The sequence below is a fragment of the Ailuropoda melanoleuca genome, chromosome 11 (assembly GCF_002007445.2).
Source record: "Ailuropoda melanoleuca isolate Jingjing chromosome 11, ASM200744v2, whole genome shotgun sequence".
Lineage (NCBI taxonomy): Eukaryota > Metazoa > Chordata > Mammalia > Carnivora > Ursidae > Ailuropoda > Ailuropoda melanoleuca.
This window is the reverse complement of record NC_048228.1, coordinates 64062793-64085234: the sequence shown is the minus strand read 5'-3', so window position 1 is coordinate 64085234 and position 22442 is coordinate 64062793.

Below are 22442 nucleotides of genomic sequence, written 5' to 3'. Positions count from 1 at the left end.
AGCTAATCATCAAGACCGTGGCCTGTGGGGAGGTTTCTAATTAAAACTACATCTAGCGCTTGACTGTAATCCTTTCTAGAGACCTCAGAGGGTGGGTACTATCTTCCTCCTCACCCTCTGCCATGCTTCAGTGCCCCAGCGCCTCCAGGAGAATAACTTTGCATGTATCTGCTGCCTGGTTTTTGTAGTCGATGCCAAAGTCACTCCAAGAGTATTGTGGACTATTGATGGTCATAATTTTTGATGCTTCTCACATCAATAAATTTGGTCTGTCTCCTCTTAAATATTGAAAGTCTCCGTGAATGTTGTGACCAATGGTACAGTGTTGATGTTATGCTGTGTCAGTTTTGGTTCTATGTCCTAAACACGCATCTTTCATTTTCCATCTCTTGGAACACTAGCTTTTAGGGCTCAGCCACCGTGCCATAAGGAGCACAAGATGTTTTGTAGAGGCTCCTATTTGGAGAGGAACTGAGACTCCTGAATGACAGTCATGGCTCCGATACCAGGGGACAGCTTCCATAACCCTATGTGTGAGCCATTTTGGAAGCTGAACTTCCAGCCCCAGTTGAACCAGCCACCTGCTTGACATATAGATAAGCCTTCACACTGCCCAAAATGCAGTTTTATGAACAAGATAAATTATTTTTCTTTGAAGCCACATTTTAACAGGGCAGTCTATGATGGAGCAATAAATAATAGGAACAAAAATCTACTGAGGTAGAGAGAGCTCCTGTGTTTATTTTATTCTGTCTTACTTCACCAGTATTCTAGAAGAAAGGGAGTGGGAGTACACAAAGAAAAAGAGAGAGATTCTAAAAAAAAGATTATGCCTCAGGTTTGGGTTTTTTTTTTTTTTTTCATGTTTATGTCTACACAAAAACACTCCATTGCTTGGTATCCCACCCCACTTTGTGTCCCAGAGAATTTCCTTGGATCCTGGAGAATGCCCTTCATGAAGATTAGCCTTTCTTCTAGGCTTAGATGGGAAAAGGGTAGCACTGAGCTCCCTGGGTGCTAGAGTAATGTGCTGAGCTTTAATGTCTCCCTGTCTTATTCCTCCTTCACCTGCTTTCTGTTAGCTATATGTGATCTTTCTCCCGATATAAATGATTCCATAAATGGGTCCTAGACTATTAGTTTCTTTACGCTCTAAGAAGCTATGTAGCATATAGGACAACCTTGAATTTTGGAATCTTTCTAATCTGGGTTTGCCACTGTCTTTCTTTTGGGGGGGGCGGTTCATATTGTCTTGTGACATTTATTATCTCTATGACATTTGCCATTTAATTAACTGTTCCACAAATCAGTGTTTTTTAATCTGTTAAAAATGTCATCCACAATTTGCTTTGAGGATTAGATAAATGAAAATCAGTTATCAATTACAAAAATTTCTTTTCAAAATTAGGGTGAAAATTATGTAAGAATTGATGTAAAGTTCCTAATGAGTATCAAAGATAAATGGTAGCTTCTATTACGTTTATTGTTGTGTTAGTAATAATACTTTCTACATGTAAATAATGGTTGAAATGGGACATTATGTTGGTATTTCCTGTTTTAGAATGGCTGGAAATATAAATTATTGAATCTGACAACAAACAATAGAATTTATATACAGGCAGAATGAAAGATTCATTTGGATTCTGCTATTCAGAAGGCTGAGTAACTGATATGAAATATTCATAAACCTTAATTTTAAAATGATGTTTTACAAGGAAACTTTGAGGATTACTTAAGAGGACATGCCAGTGGCAGACAAAGTGATCATATGCTATTTTGAATATCCAATACATTGGCAAGAGATCTGGCTCCAAATCTGCATTCTAGAGTCTGCTTCCTAACACCACTCCAGATATAAGTGTGTTTTATGGGCTTTCCAGAACAAACTGTGAAGTGAGGGACTGCAGGCAGAAGGTTTGTTCTGGAGTGCTTTTGAGATACGCATCAGTAAAAAACTGAGAAATTCATGATTCAGGAGAGGGAGAAGCTGACTAACAATAGGGTATCAATAGAAGTTTCGGGTAGTTCGATAAGGAGCTGTGGGGTTGGGATGGGCCTTCAACATTGTCCAAATTGAGGTAAGGGTGTTAGACTCTTAGATCTCTTCCCCCCATTGGAGAGCAACGGACTTCAGGCTGCATTCTAGCAAGGACATCATCTTCAGCTGCGCAGTTCCTGTGGTTGAGGGCAGTTCCCACTACAGTGGAAGAGCTGTGAATGGTCTCCATCTGGCTGTTCTCATAAGCTGGGGAAATGGGGATCTTGATGTCCCCGAAGTGGGAATCGGGACAGTTTCACAGTATCCATTACACGACCCTGGGATCCAAAACACTTTTGAGGTATTTACTGGGGCTAGTAACTTTTTTTCCCCAAAACATGTTTACAGAAAGCATGAGATAAATACCTTTGATATGTTAGTAGAAAAACACTTAAAATCAAAATTAGAAAAAGTAATGTGTTTTTTATACAATACACTGTATATGAAGTGGTCGGCAATGTAATGCAGATCTCTGAAAGATCTTTTATTCCTAAACGAGGGCCCCAATGATGTACTACAGTGTAATTAACACTGAAATTCTGGGAACTACTTTATCATTTCCAGGCATTATAGTTCCAAAGCTGGGAAGTGAACACTGTACATGAGATGATTGATTTCCCATGGATTACAACAGGCTGAAGTTCCCTTCATTATGCAAATTAATAAAATTCAAACTCTACAAAATATATATTAGTCATTGATGATTAATTCTTCCATATCTGGGTTCTGAGAGTCTGGGCTACTTAAGCCACACAGATTTTTTTTAACCTTTTCAATTTAGAGAGATTCTGTACATCCATATTCTTCTGTATTGGTAAAAATTGTATGGAAACCCTAAAATTTTCATGGCATATATACTTTCCTATAGTATATACTTATACGCTGAAAATAGTTCAGTACATGGTATAATTTCTTATATTCAAAAGAAATAGAAGATGATTTTATTGTATGATTTTGTGGACAGCACAAAAACATTTAAGAGTAGTTATATAAAACTAAAACTATAGTTATTTCTCTGTATTTTGAAAACTAAAAGAAAAAAAAGTAATTGAAGATTCTACTTTGTAAAAAGTGCCTCTGAAATATTTACAATTAATACCTTTTGTGGCAGAGGAAAAGAAACATACTTCAGCAATATCAGCATATAGCTGCTCAAAGCGGCCTACGGCTAGGCAGTCCTTTGAAATGTCCTGCTTTCACACTCTACCTGGGGACTTTGCATTTTCCTCTAAACTAAGTTTAATATAAAGCAAATCCCACCACAGCTGTCTTCAAACTCTCCAGTAAAATGACCCTGCACAAAGATGATGTTTGGCGTTAACCCCTGTCAAAATGACAGTTCCCTAAATTGACAAGTCAATTCCCAGGCAAAACAATAGAAAATATAGTTGGAGGTTAGGAGAAAAATAAAAATTTAAGTGTTAAATGGTACCTATCCACTGAGTAACATCTTAATTGTTTTGTAGAACAAATCCATTTGCCAGAATAGTTATAACTTATGACCTTGAGCATAGCAGAATGTCCTCCTTCCCCGGATTTGCTTCAGTGAACTAGAACTAGACTTATTCCTGTGTGTTGTTAACATCCATAATACAAACACAATCATCCTCTCTTTGTGCTTCTGGTGCTGTGGACTGAAACTTTCTTGAAGAGATATATCTATACACTGATATCAATATCTAAATGTTAGCAAACTTATGAGACAGTGATATCGATAATTATATTTCAAGTAGAACTAAGGTTTTGGTGTTTTTCTGAGGTGAGAAAACTGAACTGTGCTAGATAGAGCTCAGACACTTATATACACATACCTATATAAGATTGCCTGAATTAGATTATAAATGAGAACGGTAATAAGCGGGTTTAGCAAGCAGTATCCTGGGTTTTTATTTAATCCACTCTGTACAATCCTACCTGCCACATAGAGAATGGTCTTAAAAATCTAGCTTAGGAAGCAGAAATAAAAGATCAAAGCAATTCTTTGGATCATCCAATCTAAAATAAAACATCACCCACTGTTTCAATCCTTTGGCATTTCAAGTATAAGGTAATCAGTGTTCTGCACAATTATTGATATTATTAATTTCCTCTTTAATATTCTTTTCTGGGAATATCAATACATATATTAGAGTTTTACTAAACTTTATGTAAATTCTGGATATCACTTAGATGACTTAAAATAAATAACTGAATAGAAAAACTAATGTAATAACACAAGACTAAATTTTGGTTTTAGCATCTCAGAAATAACTTATATATTAGAAAAAAACATTCAAAATACTTATTTTCTTTTTAAGTTNCGGACACTTGGGCTGTTTCCATAATTTGGCTATTGTAAAAAAAAATGCTGCAATAAACTTTTAATTAGTGTTTTTGTATTTTTTGGGTAAATACCCTGTATTGTGACTTCTAGATCATAAGGTAGTTCTAGTTTTAATTTTTTGATGAACCTCCTACCGTTTTCCACAGAGGCTGCACCTTTTTGCATTCCCACAAACAGTGCACAAGTGTTCCCTTTCTTTATATCTTCAACAACACCTGTTGTTTCCTGTGTTGTTGGCTTTAGCCATTCTGACAGGTATGAAGTGATATCTCATTAGAGTTTTGATTTGCATTTATCTGATGGTAAGTGATGATGAATACCTTTTCATGTATCTGTTGGCCATCTGTATGTCTTCTTTGGAGAAATGTCTGTTCATGTCTTCTGTCCATTTTTAATTGAATTATTTTTTTCTTGGGTATCGAGTTTTATATGTTCTCTGTATATTTTGAATACTACCATTTTTTAAAATACGAATCCTTTATTGGATATGTCATTTGCAAATATCTTCTCCCACTCCATAGGTTACCTTTCAGTTTTGTTGGTTGTTTCCTTCACTGTGCAGAAGCTTTTTATTTTGATGCAGTCCCAATAGTTTATTTTTTGCTTTTGTTTCCCTTACCTTGGGAGACATAGCTAGGAAAAATTTTCTACGGCCCATGTCAAAGAGGTTACTGCCTATATTCTCTTCTAGGTTATCGTTTCAGGTCTCACATTTAGGTCTCTCATCCATTTTGAATTTATTTTTGTGTGTGGTATAATAAAGTGGTTCAGTCACTTTCTTTTGCAGGATCCTGTCCAGTAGAGGAAATACCTTACAGTAGGTAAAGATATGTATTTCTCTTCCCTTTCCTCCAAACGTATGCTGACACTCAAGATAAAAGCATATCCAGTGTAATATTCATTTATGGATCACTTCTACATAAAGAGAGTCAAGCTAAATATGCAGTGTTTATTTAAAAGGAAAGCATTCTATCATACTTTGCTAATGCTATGTGGGTACTGAAAGCTAGCATTTCCTAGCCTTTTCCTGTTATGTCATAGTAGATTGTAATTTCCAAGAGGACAAGGACTTTGTCTTTTTGCTTAGCGCTTGATGCTTAGTGCAGTGACTCATCAATAATTCCACGTTGTCAGGAGGGAGAATCATAAGAAACATGATCTTACTGTTCCTTTTTACTTAGTGAAGTGTCCGGCATATAGTAAATAAATGGTATTAGTTAGCTCTTATTATTCCTACACATTTTCCATTTGCCTCAATTGCTTCATCTACAAAAAGAGTGTAATAATATTTACCTGAGAACATTGTGAGAGATAAAAGAGTCAATATGAGTAAAGTTCTCCAGACATCAAAACTACATAAGTAGTTATGTTCTACATAAGGAGAATTATTTTAATATTGTATCTTTTCTCTATGTCATTATGATTAACAATAATTTATTCAAAAAATTTTCCCCAATTTTTTTTCTCAAATTTTATTTTATTTTTTTCAAAATCTAATGCGCAATATGCTAGTTCACAATATACTAGCCCTCTCTTTACTTACTGGCGTGGTTGTTAATAGCACCATTATTTTCCTTTAGACACTCCAAATCTTCCCTTATACTCCAAGTGAGTTTGGAGTCTTAGTCCATCCACGACTGTAAAGATACACAATCCAGGTCTAGATGGAGCAAATGACTTCTGTGAATTTTGCCAATCTTGGGGGAAATGATTTGTTCTATTTGGACTCTGCTTTTAAATTGGTGAGGTAATCTTTCTGTCTCTTATTATAACAAGCTGCTGAGCCTGATAAAGAAGCAGGCAACATAAATGCAAAGCTGAGAGATACAGAGGTAAAGACCAAATAACACCATCTGAGTATCTAAAGCCAAGTGAACTCCAGTGAATTTCATTGTTTCATTTTACTCCAACGTCAGCAAACTTTCTCTGTAGAGGGCTTGATGGAGAATATTTTCGCTTTCTGCGCCATATGGCTTCAGGTGCAGCTCTTCAACTCTGATGATGGACATGGCTGTGTGACAATTAAATCTGATGTGTAGAAACAGGTGGCAGGGTACATGTGGCCCACAGACCATAGTTTATCTCTTCCTGCCTCATCCTGACCAAGTCAAGAGTTTTAGCTGATCACCTAAGTAGTTTTAACAAATACCCTTATGCCAGGCAATGGATTAGCAAAGTTTTATGTCAGAAAACTGAAAATCATTATTTATACCTTTTCCTTGATTCCTCTCAATAATAAATCAATAGGGGCCAGAGAATGCGTTTCTCTCAAATGTTTTCCTTATCTACTCATTTTCCAAACTCACCTCTAACTTGCCTTTTTAAATCACCATTATCTCCTGCTTGTAGTTCTACAAAAACTTTTTACATATTTCTGTGTCCAGGATTGACTCTTCCAATTATTTTCCACACTAAACATCCTGTGATATTTCTATAAAGCATATGTTGGCATATCAAGTTCATATCCAGGTGACTTTCTATGAACCTTCGACTGGGTTTATATCTCCTGTCATAAAACACACATTATTTGATATATACTAAATCTTTTTTTTTTCTTGTTTCTAGGATGTAAATTTCATGAGAGCTAAAGTAATTTTCTAATTCATGGCTTTGCTCAGTTATCTACATATACACCTGTTATAAAATGGATATTCAATATATGTTTCTGAAGAGAAAAATAAATGATTCATCAGAGAGACTAAAGATTAAAATTGATGCATATTTTTCTTAAATAAAGACAATCTTCAACAATATACAGCTTCCGTTTATAAAACAATTAAGGTCTGTAAATACATATTTACTATTGAATGGTAAGCTCTTAGTTTTCTATCGGGCCAACATTACCAAAATTTTATTGGAATGAAAACAAGAAGAGTAACTTTTAAAAAATATTTATTTCATGTACCTGATTTTCCAATTGTCTCTCTATTCCCCTTGCCTTCCAAAATTGACTTATTCAATGTCCAGTTCGAGTCTAGATTCTTATTATTGTTCTCTCTCTTTTTTAAAAGATTTTATTTATTTATTTGAGAGAGAGAGAGTGAGAGAAAGCATGAGAGGGGAGAGGGTCAGAGACAGAAGCAGACTCCCTGCTGAGCTGGGAGCCTGATGCAGGACTCAATCCTGGGACTCTGGGATCATGACCTAAGCTGAAGGCAGTGGCTTAACAAACTGAGCCACCCAGGCACCCCAAGATTCTTATTATCTTTCTAATCTAGTCCTTAGAAGTATATTCTTTTATGGTATTTATTTTCTGTGTCATACATTTGTATACTTTGTATTATACATAAATTTAAACTGTCACAATTTCTTCCTATGTACATCTATTTCTTTGATGTCCATGACAAATGAATATTGCCAGAAACTAAAGAACATATTTTATGCTTTTTTTAAAATGACTAATTTCAGTACAGAGCAATGTGCATAGAAGATATTCACCAAATTCCTACTAAATGAGTATATTGCAAGGGAAACAAAACATGGATGATCATAAAATTACATCTGGAAAGAGCACCATGCCCAGAAAATCATCTAATGACTGCACACAGAATTTTTGCTAGCATTATGATGAGGAAAACAAGTGTATTACAAAAACATAAAACACAGCAGATGGTTGGTTTATACTTCACATCACTTACTTGGTATCTTGGTGTGGAGAAATTATCTGATGATAAACTAATAGTACTTTTCACGTCTTTGATCTTTAAACTGGTTTAATGACATGAATTACAGAAAAAGTACTGAGGTTCCTCTACACCATAAGAATATTTTGTTAAAAATACTTAGCTACATTAAAAGCTCAAGATATAAGAAGAATATGGAAAGCCCATTAGGAAAAAAAACAGTATAGAAATAAAATTGGCCAAATGTTCAAAACCAACAATAAAATATCATTTTCAAATCCTTTTTAAAATCAATACAGTTTAAAAGCGTGAAAACTGACTCCAGAAGAAATCAATCGTAAAACACTAATACAAACGAGCTAATTCAATGAGAAGTTTAACAAAGAATTACCCCTAATGAAGTCTGTATGCCCAAAATTTATACTTCAGAAAGTAAGAGAAAGAACACATGATTTCCTTAATATATAAATTGATCCAAAACAAAAAGAAACATAGGAAAAGAAACTAGAAATTAGTTTTTATAAAGCTAACATCAACTTCAAAAAATGCATGTGCCTGGACCACCTTGGTGGTTCAGTTGGTTAAGTCACTGACTGTCCTGACTTCTGCTCAGGTGATAATCTCAGGCTTGTGAGATCGAGCCCTGCCTTGGGCTGTGTGCTGGGCATGGAGCCTGCTTAAGATTTTCCCTCTGCCCCTCTCCCCATCAAAAAAAATGCATGTTCCTGAGCATGTTCATGCACACATATGCCAAATTAATATTACTTAAAAATATGAATGCAGGAAATCTAGTAAAAAAAAAAAACCAGAAAATAAAATTGACAAGTGAACTCAGGAAAGTAAGATTTTTATATCATGTCACATGGTTCAATAAAGAAAAACAATAGTAATAATGATTTTAAAAAGTTTAATCACATTATTAAGGAAAAGAAAATTGTTTAAAGTCTGGACATACTTATGCATTCACATGTAACTGGTATGAATATAATCAGATAATATGAATGCATTGATTCGAAAGATCAAATTTCACAAAATCTAAACTATAATATTTAGTCTCATTCCTCCCCTCCATTACTTCATTTTTCTGTTCCAGGATTAATAATTTGGTTTGAATTAACATTACTATCGTATATTTAGATAAATACTGTATGTTTAGTAAACATAAACAAAGATCCTAAGCTTGGTAAAATATTATACTCTTTTCAAAAGTTTCTTTGCAATTCCCATTCCCACTCCATCTAGTCTTATAAAGTTTAGAAACAGGTTATCGTGTTCCAAAAAGTATCTTAGAGGAAACTGATTGATTGATATTGCTTTGAAATAATAGCATAGAATGGGAAGAGTTGAGGTATTTAAATATTGAGTTTGCCATGCATTAAACATAATTATTTTAATTTTTGCTTCTTTTATGTAATCTAGTAAACATTAATAGATTCTTGTATATTTCTTGTTAAATTTATTCCTAGTTATGTATGTAGACACATATTTCCTACTATAAAATGAATTTCTTATATACCTTTAATCTCATTATGATAACGTATAAGAAAAATGTCTTATTGTTGCTGATCTTGTAATTAGCCATTTTTATACTTTATTTGTTCTTAATAGTTTAAATAATTATTATGACCGCTGAAAGTGAAAACCTTGATCCTCTCTGATATCTGCACTTTGGTGTCCTTTTTACTTTTATTTCCCTTATTTAATTGGCAATTATTTCAAATATAACATTCAATAATAGTTACAGTAACTGGCATCCTAATCTATATAAATATTTTTTTTTAAAGATTTTTTTATTTATTGGACAGAGATAGAGACAGCCAGCGAGAGAGGGAACACAAGCAGGGGTAGTGGGAGAGGAAGAAGCAGGCTCATAGCAGAGGAGCCTGATGTGGGGCTCGATCCCGGAACGCCAGGATCACGCCCTGAGCTGAAGGCAGACGCTTAACCGCTGTGCCACCCAGGCGCCCCTATATAAATATTTTTTAATTTAAAGGTACCCCTGTAATATTTTGCTATAAACATAACATACAGTGTGTTTCTGATAGATGTGATCTACCAAAACAAGGACTTTATTTCTATTCCATAGTTGTTAAAATTAGTATTAACTTTCATTTGGAATAAATATTTAATTTTAACATTGTTTTATACAATGGAGGTAATAATATAGTTCTGTTTCCATAATTTAATAAATTGAAATGCACTTATCGGTTTCTTAATGTTGAACCATTATTTTGTCCCTAAAATAAATAATTCTGTCTAACAGCTTTATTTTCTTTTAAATTTTCATCTTGGCATAATTTCAGATGTACGGAAAAGTTGTCATAATAGTATTAATAATTACTGTAAACTGAAACTTCCCTATAATTGCCTTATTGGTACCTCCCTAGAATAAGATGCAGACATGGTATCCCTTTATCCTCAGGTATATTTCAGTGTGTCCTTCCCAAAAGTGTGGGTTTCAGTCTCATACTTCTACAAAACCCATCAATTGAAGGGGGAAAAAAAGAAAAACGACAGAGGAAATTTTAATAATATATTTTGAACTGAATCATAGTGATACTAAATATATATCAAAACTTGTGTATAGTTTTTAGAGATTTGTAACAGAAAAATTTGCAATTTTGCATACTTATATTAAAGAAGAGAGGTACAAAATCAGTGATCTAAGCACCCACAACAAGACACTACATAGACAGGAATACATTAGAGCTAAAGCGAAAGGAAGAATGGCCAAGTAGAAAATAAAGAGTACAAAAAAATTTAAATTAAATTTTTGAAAAGATGACTAAATGTGTTTAACACATAGTAAGGTTAAGAATTAAGGAAGAAAACACCAATACTAATATCAGAATTTAAAGTGACCTTTGTACTGACTGTGGAGAAGTGTTTTATTTTCCAAACAGCTGTTCTTTTTCTAGATATCTTGTCTTTATTGATTTCTAACTTAATATGCTTCTGATCGGAGAATGTGCTCTCTATGATTTCAAATCTTGTAAATTTATTGAGACTTGATTTATGGCCTATCATGTATTCTATGTTGGTGAATGTTTCATAAATATTTAAAAAATATGTATTTTGGAGCTATTTGATTATAAACATCACACACTTTTTTAGTTTTGTTTTCAATTCATCTATATGTTTGCTGGTATCTGGGGTATTCATTGTATCAAATAATGTTAGAAGGGTGTTAAATTCTCTTTTGATTATAGATTTGTCTGTTCTCTCTTTAGTTATACCAAATTTTATTTAATGTATTTTGAAGTTAAATTTTTAAGATCATACACAATGAAGATTGCTTTGTCTTCTAGATGCATTATGTCATTATGAAATGTTCCTTTCTATCACTAGTAGTGTTTTTCCTCTGAAGTCTACTTTGGCTGACATTAGCATCAGATTTCTTATGCTTTTTTTTCTTCAGGTGTTCTCCTTCTGACCAAATAGAGTAGTAAGGGCTAGATTTATACTTTTGTCTTCAACAACTAAAAATAAATTAGATAAAATATACCTGCAATTGTTTTCAGACACTAAACATTAGGGAGGACAGGGCAGTTACCCCTGAAAGAGCAGAAGCAAAAGATACAAGCCCTGTGGTTAATCCATCTTTCTGTTTTTTTCTGGCACCAGGATAATTTTTCTAAGGCTGGATTAATAGAAGTATATTCACAAAGGCAAACAAATAGAACCCATTGCAGACAGATTAAATTTTTTTCTATATAAGAAACATAACAAAATGAATTAAATTATTGAAAAATTATTAGAAATAAAATTATATATAGCAAAGAGTAAATGTCTATTGATTGTAAATAGCTCTCTTATTTATTCAACAAACATTTAATTAGTGTGTTCTAATTTCTCTAAAGGTGGAGGTAGAATACTGAAGAAAATGACCCATATCCTCAAGGAACATGTACATACATATCTATTGATCAGAATACACTGATATAGTAATAGAAAAAAGGACAAAGAATAATTAACCACAAAAGAAATATAATTATATGAAATATTGTCAAAGTAGCCAGTAATCAAAATGCTCACTTCTGCTGCCTAATATTCTATCAACTAAAAATAATAGCCATGTTGTTTATCTCATGCTTTTGAGGATCAGCTCAACAGTTCCTCAGACCAGGTTGGTCTGAGTGATCTCTAGGGCTCTATCATGCTTCTTTGGTAATCAGCTAGCAGATTGGCCGGTGCCTGGATGATTCTGAATAGCCTCACATACATATCTGGCGGTTGGCCAGGTATCCACTGGGCTGCCTCAGTTTTCTATATGGTCTTTCGTCCTCCAGAAGGTTAAATTAGGCTTTTTGTTATGGTGGCCTTAGGGATTCAAGGACACCAAAAGAATGAGCCTCAGTCTTGTCAAGACTGCTTGCATTATTTTGCCTAAGGTTGCATTGGCCAAAGCAAGTCATGTGACGAAAACAGATTCAAGAGGTAGAGAAGTAGCTTCTATTTCTTGATGGGAGGACATGCAATTTCATATTATAGGAGTATGGCTAAAAGAGGGGGAGTTTGTGATTTTTACAACATATTGTACAAAGATACTACTATAGGACATATTGCCATTTTTGTCTATTACTTTAGGAGATGAAGAAATAAAATCATTCAGTGTTGTCAAGGGTATGGTGAATTAAACTACAATATCTTTCAAACATCTTTGTCATTGCATCTGGCTTCTTGTTTTATATTTCTCTGATCTTTTAAATATCTTAGAAATACGTTGTATTCACCCTGGTTTCTAAGTTCATAACTCAAAATCTTGGCATGGGGTAAATGCTCAAATGTTTGTTGAAAACTGAATCATTCTTCAGTTTGACAAACTGAGGGTTTCAGAGGAGAGGGGGTGGGGGGATGGGCTAGCCTGGTGATGGATATTAAGAAGGGCACATATTGCATGAAACACTGGGTGTTATATGCAAGCAATGAATAATGGAACACTACATCAAGAACTAATGATGTACTGTATGGTGACTAAAATAACATAATAAAATTTTTTTTAAAAAATGCAAAAGAAACAAAAACTGAATCATTCCTGGAGGCTCCTGAGTGGCACAGTTCGTTAAGTGATCAACTCCTCATTTTGACTGGTCATGATCTTAGAGTGAAGCAATCAAGCCCCAGGCCAGGACTACATGCTCAATGCAGAGTCTGCTTGAGTTTCTCTCTCCTCCCTCTGCCCCTCCCCCCCACATGCACACGTGCATGCTCTCTCCCTCTCTCTCACATAATCTTTACAAAGTGAATCATTCTTCAAAAATCTAAACATAGTTAATATATGATCTAGAATAAATAAACATATATTAAAATAAAAAAATGAAATAAAAATAAATAAATGCATGATCCAGATTTTCCACTCCTAGGTACATACACAAAGAAATTAAGTGTGTTAGTTTGCCAGGGCTGTGGGAACAAAATACCACAGACTGAATGGCTTAAACAAATAAACAAAAAAATCTTTTTTTCATAGTTCTAGAGGCTAGAAGTCAAGTTCAAGGTGACTGCAGGGTTGATTTTTTTTTTTTCTGAGGGCTCTCTCCTTGGCTTATAGATGGTCATCTTCTCCTTCTGTCCTCACAGTGGTCTTCCCTCTGAATGTGTCTGTGTCTTAATCTCCTCTTCTTATAAAGACAACAGTCATACTGGATTAGGGTCCCACTCTAATGATCTCATTTAACCTTAATTACCTCTTTAAAAACCCAGTCTCCTGTTGTGTCTCATGCTGAGTTACTGAGGTTTAAGATTTTATTTTATGGATTTTGAGAGAACACCATTCAGCCCATTCACAATAGAGATTTGAACAGATATATCAATGTTTATTATAGCACTATTCACAGTAACCCAAGAGGGGAAACAACCCGTGTCCATCAAATGAGTAGATAAACAGAATGTGGAATAAAACATAGATGTTTATTATGGTCTCATTTAAATATTAAAATATTAATATTAAATATTAATGTTAAATATTAAATACTGTACCTAATGGAAATAGTGAGCATTAAAGAATAATGAAACTATAGTACATCAAATCCACGAGAGATTATAGTCTTTTAGAATGTCAGTAGAAAGATTATAGATTATTTTTAATATTTTTATGGTAAAATAAATAATGTATGTACACCAGCATAAAAATAAGAAAAAGTACATATGACTTTAGTGGGAATAAAAAAGAGCTGTTCTTTTTCACCTTAAAATATTGTTAAAATTTTCACTGTTTTCTGTATTAGCTAATGAAATATCCCCGAACTGGCACAATTCTTTACTTTGCACCATCTCCAATTGACATCAGTGAGTTAAGTTTGCCAGTCTGCAACATGATTTTACTTCTGCTTTGGCCTATGGGACACTCTCAACTACAAAACTGGAAAACAAAACAAATATACACAAAAATGACTTTAGTGCTTTGAACTGATTATGTGATGATAAGGATTTTAATTCTTTAGAAAGAGTCATGTCCTATTTTGTATATAGTTGTCCAATGTTACCGTCTTTGAGGAAAATACAGATCAGGATTAAAGAGGATCAAAAACCCCAAGATTCACTTTTTCATTGCTAAGAATATTAACTTTCTAGTTTCATTGGATGAATAAATCCTAGCAATTCATAGGCAATGCAGCAAGATTTACCTTGTGGAGACTAAGTCAGAGTGAAAGACACAGTACATTGAACAAGCAGTGACTTGTTCAAAATACAAGTTCTTTGGAATAATATTGCTGAAATACCAGAGATCGGTTAAGTCAGCCTGAAGAAACAGCAAATAGACAAAGGTAGAAGTAACAATATCAGCTTCCATAAAGTAAAACCACTATTCAGAAATCACTTATATAAGCAATTTCTTGTAATGAGGCAGTTAATAGTAACAGTCAATATTAAACACAGCCTAGGCTCCCTGCCCCCCAACCCTGTTTCTTCACATTATTTAACTACCATTGTAAGTGCTTATCGTAAATCATAATGTCTTTTATTAAGCTACAAGTTCAACTTAGAATTTAAAAATATATATATAATCAACCCCAAAGTTCTCTATTTAAACATCACTAGCTAGGTGTTTTAATTCACCGTTGTTATTATTTTTTTCTAACAGTCCTTTTTATGAGATAGAGTATGAATTACTCAGTTCTTTCAGCATCTGATATTAACATCATTTTATATTCATTAGACCAAGAGGTCAAATGAGATACAGAAAAGTTGTGATGTCTACAGTTTCAGGCTTTCTACTGAGTTGTGGATGAAGCTTGAAACTCAGTCCCTTGGTGTCCTTCGCTCTGACAGTAGAGAAGCATTATGAATTAAGTTTTCTTGATGACATAAAACAACAGTTTTGTTACCTCTATTAACTTCATGATTTCTGACAGAATAATCACGGCCTATTTAATATCACTGTGAGATATCACTAATAGCACTTCTATTTAAAACTTGCACAGGTGTAAATATAGCAAGGTTAATGTCATTAGTCATGTGAATCATCTAAATGCAGCTTGGCCCAGTTTTTCAATTTTCCAAAGTTTTATAAAATTATTGACTTTTTCTTCCCTAATTCATCTTACACTATAAGCCAGTTGCTGTGTTAATAATCTTTTCAACAGAAGCAGTATGCATCCATGCTAATATTGAGGGGATTTTAGACATTCAGTTTAATAAACTACCTTATGATAAGGACAGATCAAGTTTAGACTAAGAAGGCAAAGTCTGGAGGACACAGCTGTTTTTGTAGGATGGGGTAAATTTAACTAGGGACCAATTGGAGGAGAGAGGAAAGGGATGGAGAGTTTCCCCTACTTAACTGACCTCAACAATCAAACAGTTAAAGCAAACAGGGAAAAGTAAAAATAACACTATTTTTGAAAAAATAATTATTTTTGAAAAAATATTTTTGACAAAATTGTCCAGTTGGGAGGAATATAGCCTCAGACAAAACAAACGAAAGACAGAATATTGCTAGAGACCAAATTTAAAAGATTCTATTTATTTATTTGAGGGTGAGAGAGAGAAAGAGCATGAATGGAGAGGAATGGGGGGTAGGGAGCGGGTAAGAAAGAATCTGAAGCAGACTCCCCTCTCAATACAGAGCCCACAGGGGACTCTGTCCCAAGACCCTGACATCATGACCTGAGCCAAACCAAGAGCCAGATGCTTAACTAACAGAGCCATCCAGGCACCCCAAGAACAAACCTTAAAAAAAAATTTTCCCTTGAGTTCTGCCAAACTCTGAAGACCATGTGTGTTCTTTTATTTTGAGTTATATGAGGTTTTGGAATAAGAAAACAAAGATAAGTGTGATCTCACATTTAAGTTATCATGTAGGAGATCTTTCCCAAAATACAAAACATCATCAAATGGACCACACCTTCTCCTAGGTATAAAACTTCCACAACAAAGGAAATTGGTATGTCTTGATATTGGTATGAAAGGCATGAAAACTATTACCCTTGACAATCATTTGAAGCCTGTCACTATATAAGTTAGCAGTTGAAGTCATGCTACCTATGTGTTCTAAAAATCGTTGTGGAAATGATGATTACGGTCCTGCATTAGAAGAGCTCTCAGGCAACAGGCAGAAGAAAACACAATTTGTCTCTGGAAAAATCCAACTTTAACACTTAGATAAAAGTCTTGGTAACATGGATGAAAAGTAAATAATAATAATAGTAATAATAATAAAGAAGCAAGCAAGAAGAAGACGACAACAACACAGATACAGCACACCATGAATGAAAGTCAGCAGAGTCAGACAAATGGATGCTTCAAAAATTGACCTTACTTTTCGCTGATAATAAAAATAGAATCCTGTGTTTCATGATATAAAAATGAAGCTTGAAAATAAGGAAGAAATTGAGCAAATAAAAATCACCAAGAGGATTTAAAAGCATAAAAGTGAGAAATGGAAAATATAATATTGAAAGTAAAAACTAAATGGTTATGTTAGTCCTTGTATTATACGTACCAGAAGACAGAATTATTGTAGCTGGAAAAGAGGTTCGAATATTTTATTCTGAATGGATGGTAAAACAGACAGGATGTAGAAAAGAGAGATAGGAAACACATTTTTTATTATCAGAAAGTCAAATAATATGATTTTATATATATTATGGTAAAGTCATATGAATTTGCCATTTTTGAGGGGCAAAAATGGTTAAATATCTAAGAAGTTTTTATAGTTAACACTATAGGAAACTCCAGGTAAACCACTCATTAGTTAACTATATAGCATTAGTAAGTGAAATTATCAAGATTATTGGAGGTAAATCATTATGCAACAGGCAATTGTATGTATAACAGCAACATTCAGTGCAAGATTGTAATTAAATAAATTATCATGTACATATGAAAAATAAAAACAAACAACAAAAACATACCTGAGGATAAATTTGACAAAAAAAGGAACAGCTTTTAATGCAGTGATGCATTAAAATTTATTAAAAAGCATTAATGAATTTCAAGATATTGGAAGGGCCAAGTTTCTAAACCGATCTCTCCTTCCTATCTTGCTCACCTCTACACACCTACACACACACACACACACACACACACACACACACACACGGTACATGCCACATTAACATTAACGGGTGAGAAAATATTGCCCTACCTTTTACACAAAATCTAACCACTTGTTCCCACTAAAAAAGGATGTAGGTAGACTGTGTTAAATAATTAGATATTAAGTTTCTTATGCACTCAAGTTTACAAAAACTAGATTTTCTAAAAAATATGTTTTAGACAGAAAAATTAAAAAAATAAAAATAAGCAGATGGAGAAAATAATTTATAAAATTATTCAGAGTGTACTTGTCATATACTATAGCTACAAATACCAGATGGTCTGAAAAAAATAGTTAACCAAATAATAAAATACTCAAAAATTTACTTTTTGGGAATATCCAAGATATATGACAACTATATTTTGTAAGTTGGTAAGATTTTCTTGTTTTAAATGTGTTATTTTCTGAAAGGGGCAAAAAAATCTTAATAGTTGTATCTCTAAACTTTTGAACTTAACATAATTTAGTTATCAAAGAACAGTAATTTATGGGAATGCCCTCATTTGTAAGGAAAGTTTGAATTTAAATTTCGACAGCCAAAAACCTGATAGGGGAAATTTGTAAGTATCCACGTGATTGACTTTGTTACCATCATTGTAAACATGGCTCACTTACAAGCTTACATTTTTCCTATGTATTCCCAACTAGAGCATGCAATTATTTAAGTAGACATAGTTAGCATCCCTGATAAGGCACCCTGCAGAATCTAGGTTTCCATCATTTGAGCACTTAATAGTCTGTTTGTAAAATATAATTGAATAGGTGATCCTACCTACTGTACTTGAAGGCTTCTCCCAAACTTCATGCGTTCTCCCGCTTCCTTTGAAATAAGATTCAGTGTTTGCTGTGCAAAGCTTTCCAGCCATGAAATTCTACTTGAGCAAAACCCAGATATAAAGTGTAATGTGAAACTCTATAAAAAGTTCCCTGGAAAATGGTAACAGAATAAAATATATGAAGGTGAAATCAATAACTGTTCGTGCCTCATGTGAGTGACACCTCTTTCAGAGGAAAGTCACAGAGAACCCATAGCTGGTAAGCTAGGTATGACTGAGGCCCACCATACCCTGTAAGTACAAAGGGATACAGTTGTTGGGAACGTTTAATTTAGCTAGTCATAGGATTTAAAAATTCATCTGGAAAACAGTATGGAGGTTCCTCAAGAAGTTAAAAATAGAGCTACCTACCCTAAGACCCAGCAATTGGATAGTGACTAGGTATTTACCCAAAGGATACAAACGTTGTGATCCGAAGGGGCACCTGCACCCCAATGTTTATAGCAGCAATGTCCACAATAGCCAAACTATAGAAAAGCCCAAATGTCCAACAACAGATGAATGGATAAAGAAGATACGGTATATATATATATATACACAATGGAATATTACTATATTACTCAGCCATCAAAAAGGATGAAATCTTACCACTTACATCAGCATGGCTGGAACTGGAGGGTATTATGCTGAGCGAAATAAGTCAATCAGAGAAAAACAATTATCATATGGTTTCATTCATATGTTGAATTTAAGAAACAATACAGAGGATCATAGGTGAAGGGAGGGAAAAATAAAATAAGACGAAATCAGAGAGAGAAACAAAACATAAGAGACTCTTATCTATAGGAAACAATTTGAGGGTTGGTGAAGGGGAAGTGAGTTGGAGGGATGGGCTAACTGGGTGATGGGCATTGAGGAGGGCACTTGATGCAATGAGCACTGGTTGTGTATGCAACTGATGAATTATTGAACTCTACATCTGAAACTCATGATACACTATATGTTAACTAATTGAATTTAAATAATATCAATTAAAATAAATAAATAAAAATTCATAGAAGTCACCATTGTTTTGTTTTTCTTTAGATTTACAAAAACATAAAATGAAATAAAAAAAATGTGTCACTTGGTCAGAACCAATCTCAAATTTCTATACAATCTTCAAATAAGATAGACAAAATGACACTCCAAATTATAGTTTATTTTTCTTTATAATGATGTTTCCCAAAGTAGCACTATTGAGATTTTGGATTGGATAATTCTTTGTAGCAGGGGCTAGCCGGTACACTGTAAATGTTTATCAGTGTCCCTGGCCTTAATGACTCATTGTGCAGTTAGTGGCACTCCCCAAACCAGTGGAAGCAATCAAAACTGACTACAGATATTACCAAATGTCACCCGAATAAAGCCTATCATATAGATTTTTTTTTTTTTACAACATAATAGTTCCAACATGATCTGGAGATCATGGCTATAAATCTAGATAAGCAATGAGGAATTTTCTTCATTGATAAAGAAACCTGTTTGCAGCTCTGTTATGGACTGAATGTTTGTGTCCCACCCCTGCCCCTCAAGTTCCTATGTTGAAACCCTGATTCTCCATATGGTATTTTGGGAAGCAATTAGGTTTAGATGAGGTCATGCAAGTGGAGCCTCCATAATGAGATTAGTGCCCATAAAAGAAGAGGAAAAGACAGATCTGTCTGCAATGTGAGGGCACAGAAGAAATGTTGCCCTCTGCTGACCAGGAAGAGGGCTTTCCTCAGAATCAAACTCAAGCAACACCTTGATCTTGTACTTCCCAACCTCCAGAACTGTTAGAAATAAATCTTTGTTGTTTAAACCCCCAAGTCTACAGTATTTTGTTATAGCAGCCCACACTGACTAAGATGAGGTCTTCTTACTAAAATTTAAAAAAAGTCATAGTTATAGGCTTAATTTCAGAATGGTACAGTTTATAATCAATAATGTAGATCATAGTATAGCAAAAAATCAGTCTAGTTAATGATTCCAAACTATTGATTCAACTATCAATACAATTTCCACTTCTAAATTAAATATACACTAATTAATACTGATCATAGTTGGTCAATAGTATTGACTATGTTTTTTTGCACTCTGTTGTGAAGCATATAAAGATGGAATAAGAGATAACAAAAATTATTTTCTACCAAGAAGTATTTAAACTTCATGTCTTAAATGTATATATCCCTGATTTTTAAAAATGGCTATTCAATTAGGAATGGAAATATTTGTATAGCATGTAAATAAATTTATATCAAATCACCAGCACATATCGAAATTACCATGAAATCATAATTTCATTATAATTATATTGAGAGTAAAAATGCTTATTATATATATTTCATCTAATATTATTCTCAAAAGTCTTAACACTGAAATAAGAGACACAAAACTAAAATAAGCATAGATGAAAAATAGTGGAAACTCAAACAACTACAAAAAACCAGACTCACGTAGTAAATTTAGGAAAGAAGATGACTACAGAATAAATACATAAAAATCCATGTATTTTCTTTATATTAACATTAATCAAATTGAATACATAATAAAAACCTACATTTGCAATGGAAAACTTAATATAAACTAACCAGAAATAAAGATAAAAAGAAATATATTGTTCCTAAAGAAAATAAAAAAAATAAAACTACTGAGCTACAGAAGAGAAGGACTTCAAAGTAATGAGGGAGATTATTTTCATGTATAGGAAAGCTGATAATGCAACAATTATATACAATATTAGCTACCACCTGTTGAATACCTAATACATGCTATAATTATAAATATTCTACATAAATTTTCCTAATAATGTTTACAAAAACCTACCAAGTTGCTACTATGATGAAAGCTGAGTTTGGAGAATTGTATCTATAAAATCACTAAGAACAAATCTATGAATTTAAACAAAGTCTGAGGGGTGCCTGGGCGCCTCAGTTGGTTAAGTGTCTGCCTTTGGCTTAGGTCATGTCTTCGGGGTCCTGGGATGGAGCCTGTGTTGGGATTCCTGCTCAGCGGGGAGTCTGCTTTTCTCTCTGCCTCTCCTCACAATCCTGCTCATGTTCACTCTCTCTCTCTCTCAAATAAATAATCTTTAAAAAAATAATAATAATAAACAAAGTCTGAGCTCCTAGCCACTCTTTTGTTTCCCTTTTGATTTTTAATTATAAGATTAACCCTGGAAATTGGGAAAGGAACAGCTTTTACTAAATTCTGTCATAACAAAATACTCATTTTCACTTAATCTGAAAATGATTATAATTCTATAGTCAACATATGTTCAGTGTCAAATAAGATAGAAAATGTACTGAGCCTTGGTGAGATTTAAAAAAATAGTTGTGGCTTTCTCATTTTCATAAAATGGTTATTTGGGAACCACATTTGTTATATACAGATTTAATTTAATTAACCATAACTCTTATCAGTTAGAATAAAGACAAGCTGAATTAAAGGTAAATATTTAATATTATATATAAGAATCATTAAATTGAAAATTTCATTTATATATTTTAGCTTTTAAAAATACTTACTATTATTTTGTGTTACTTCAACTTGATATTTAGCCATAAAAATCCCAAATATATGTTTCTGTCACTGATAATTTAAAAAGTCATGTATTCACTACCATTATAACTACTTTTTTTAAAACTGAAAGATTAAAAAAGAAAAATACAAATGAAGCAAAACTTCTGGGAAAGCTTGAATACTTCCATAGTGATAGGTAAGAATAAAATAATTGGCTTTTGTTTATCTTTTGATTTAATCTGCATTTTCTCTTGTGCTCATAATATATACCCCTGGAAAAAGGGGGTATTTAAAATCATAGTCATTATGTGAGAAAACATGAGGAAAACAATCAAGAAATAAAATAAACCCTCCAACAAATATAAATTTTCACTTTAACTTGAAAATTGCCTGAGATAACATGTAGTCTCTTTTTCCTTATACCTCAATGTGGTCCTGAGGAATAGTCCATTCAATTTAAATATAACATTATTTATGTCATTGTTGCTACAAATGGCTTTTAAAAAATTGCTTTAATTAGTTTAAACACGTGTCTCTAAATTAATACCCGTTTTTTACATAATTAAAATAACAATATGCAAATGCATATATTATAATA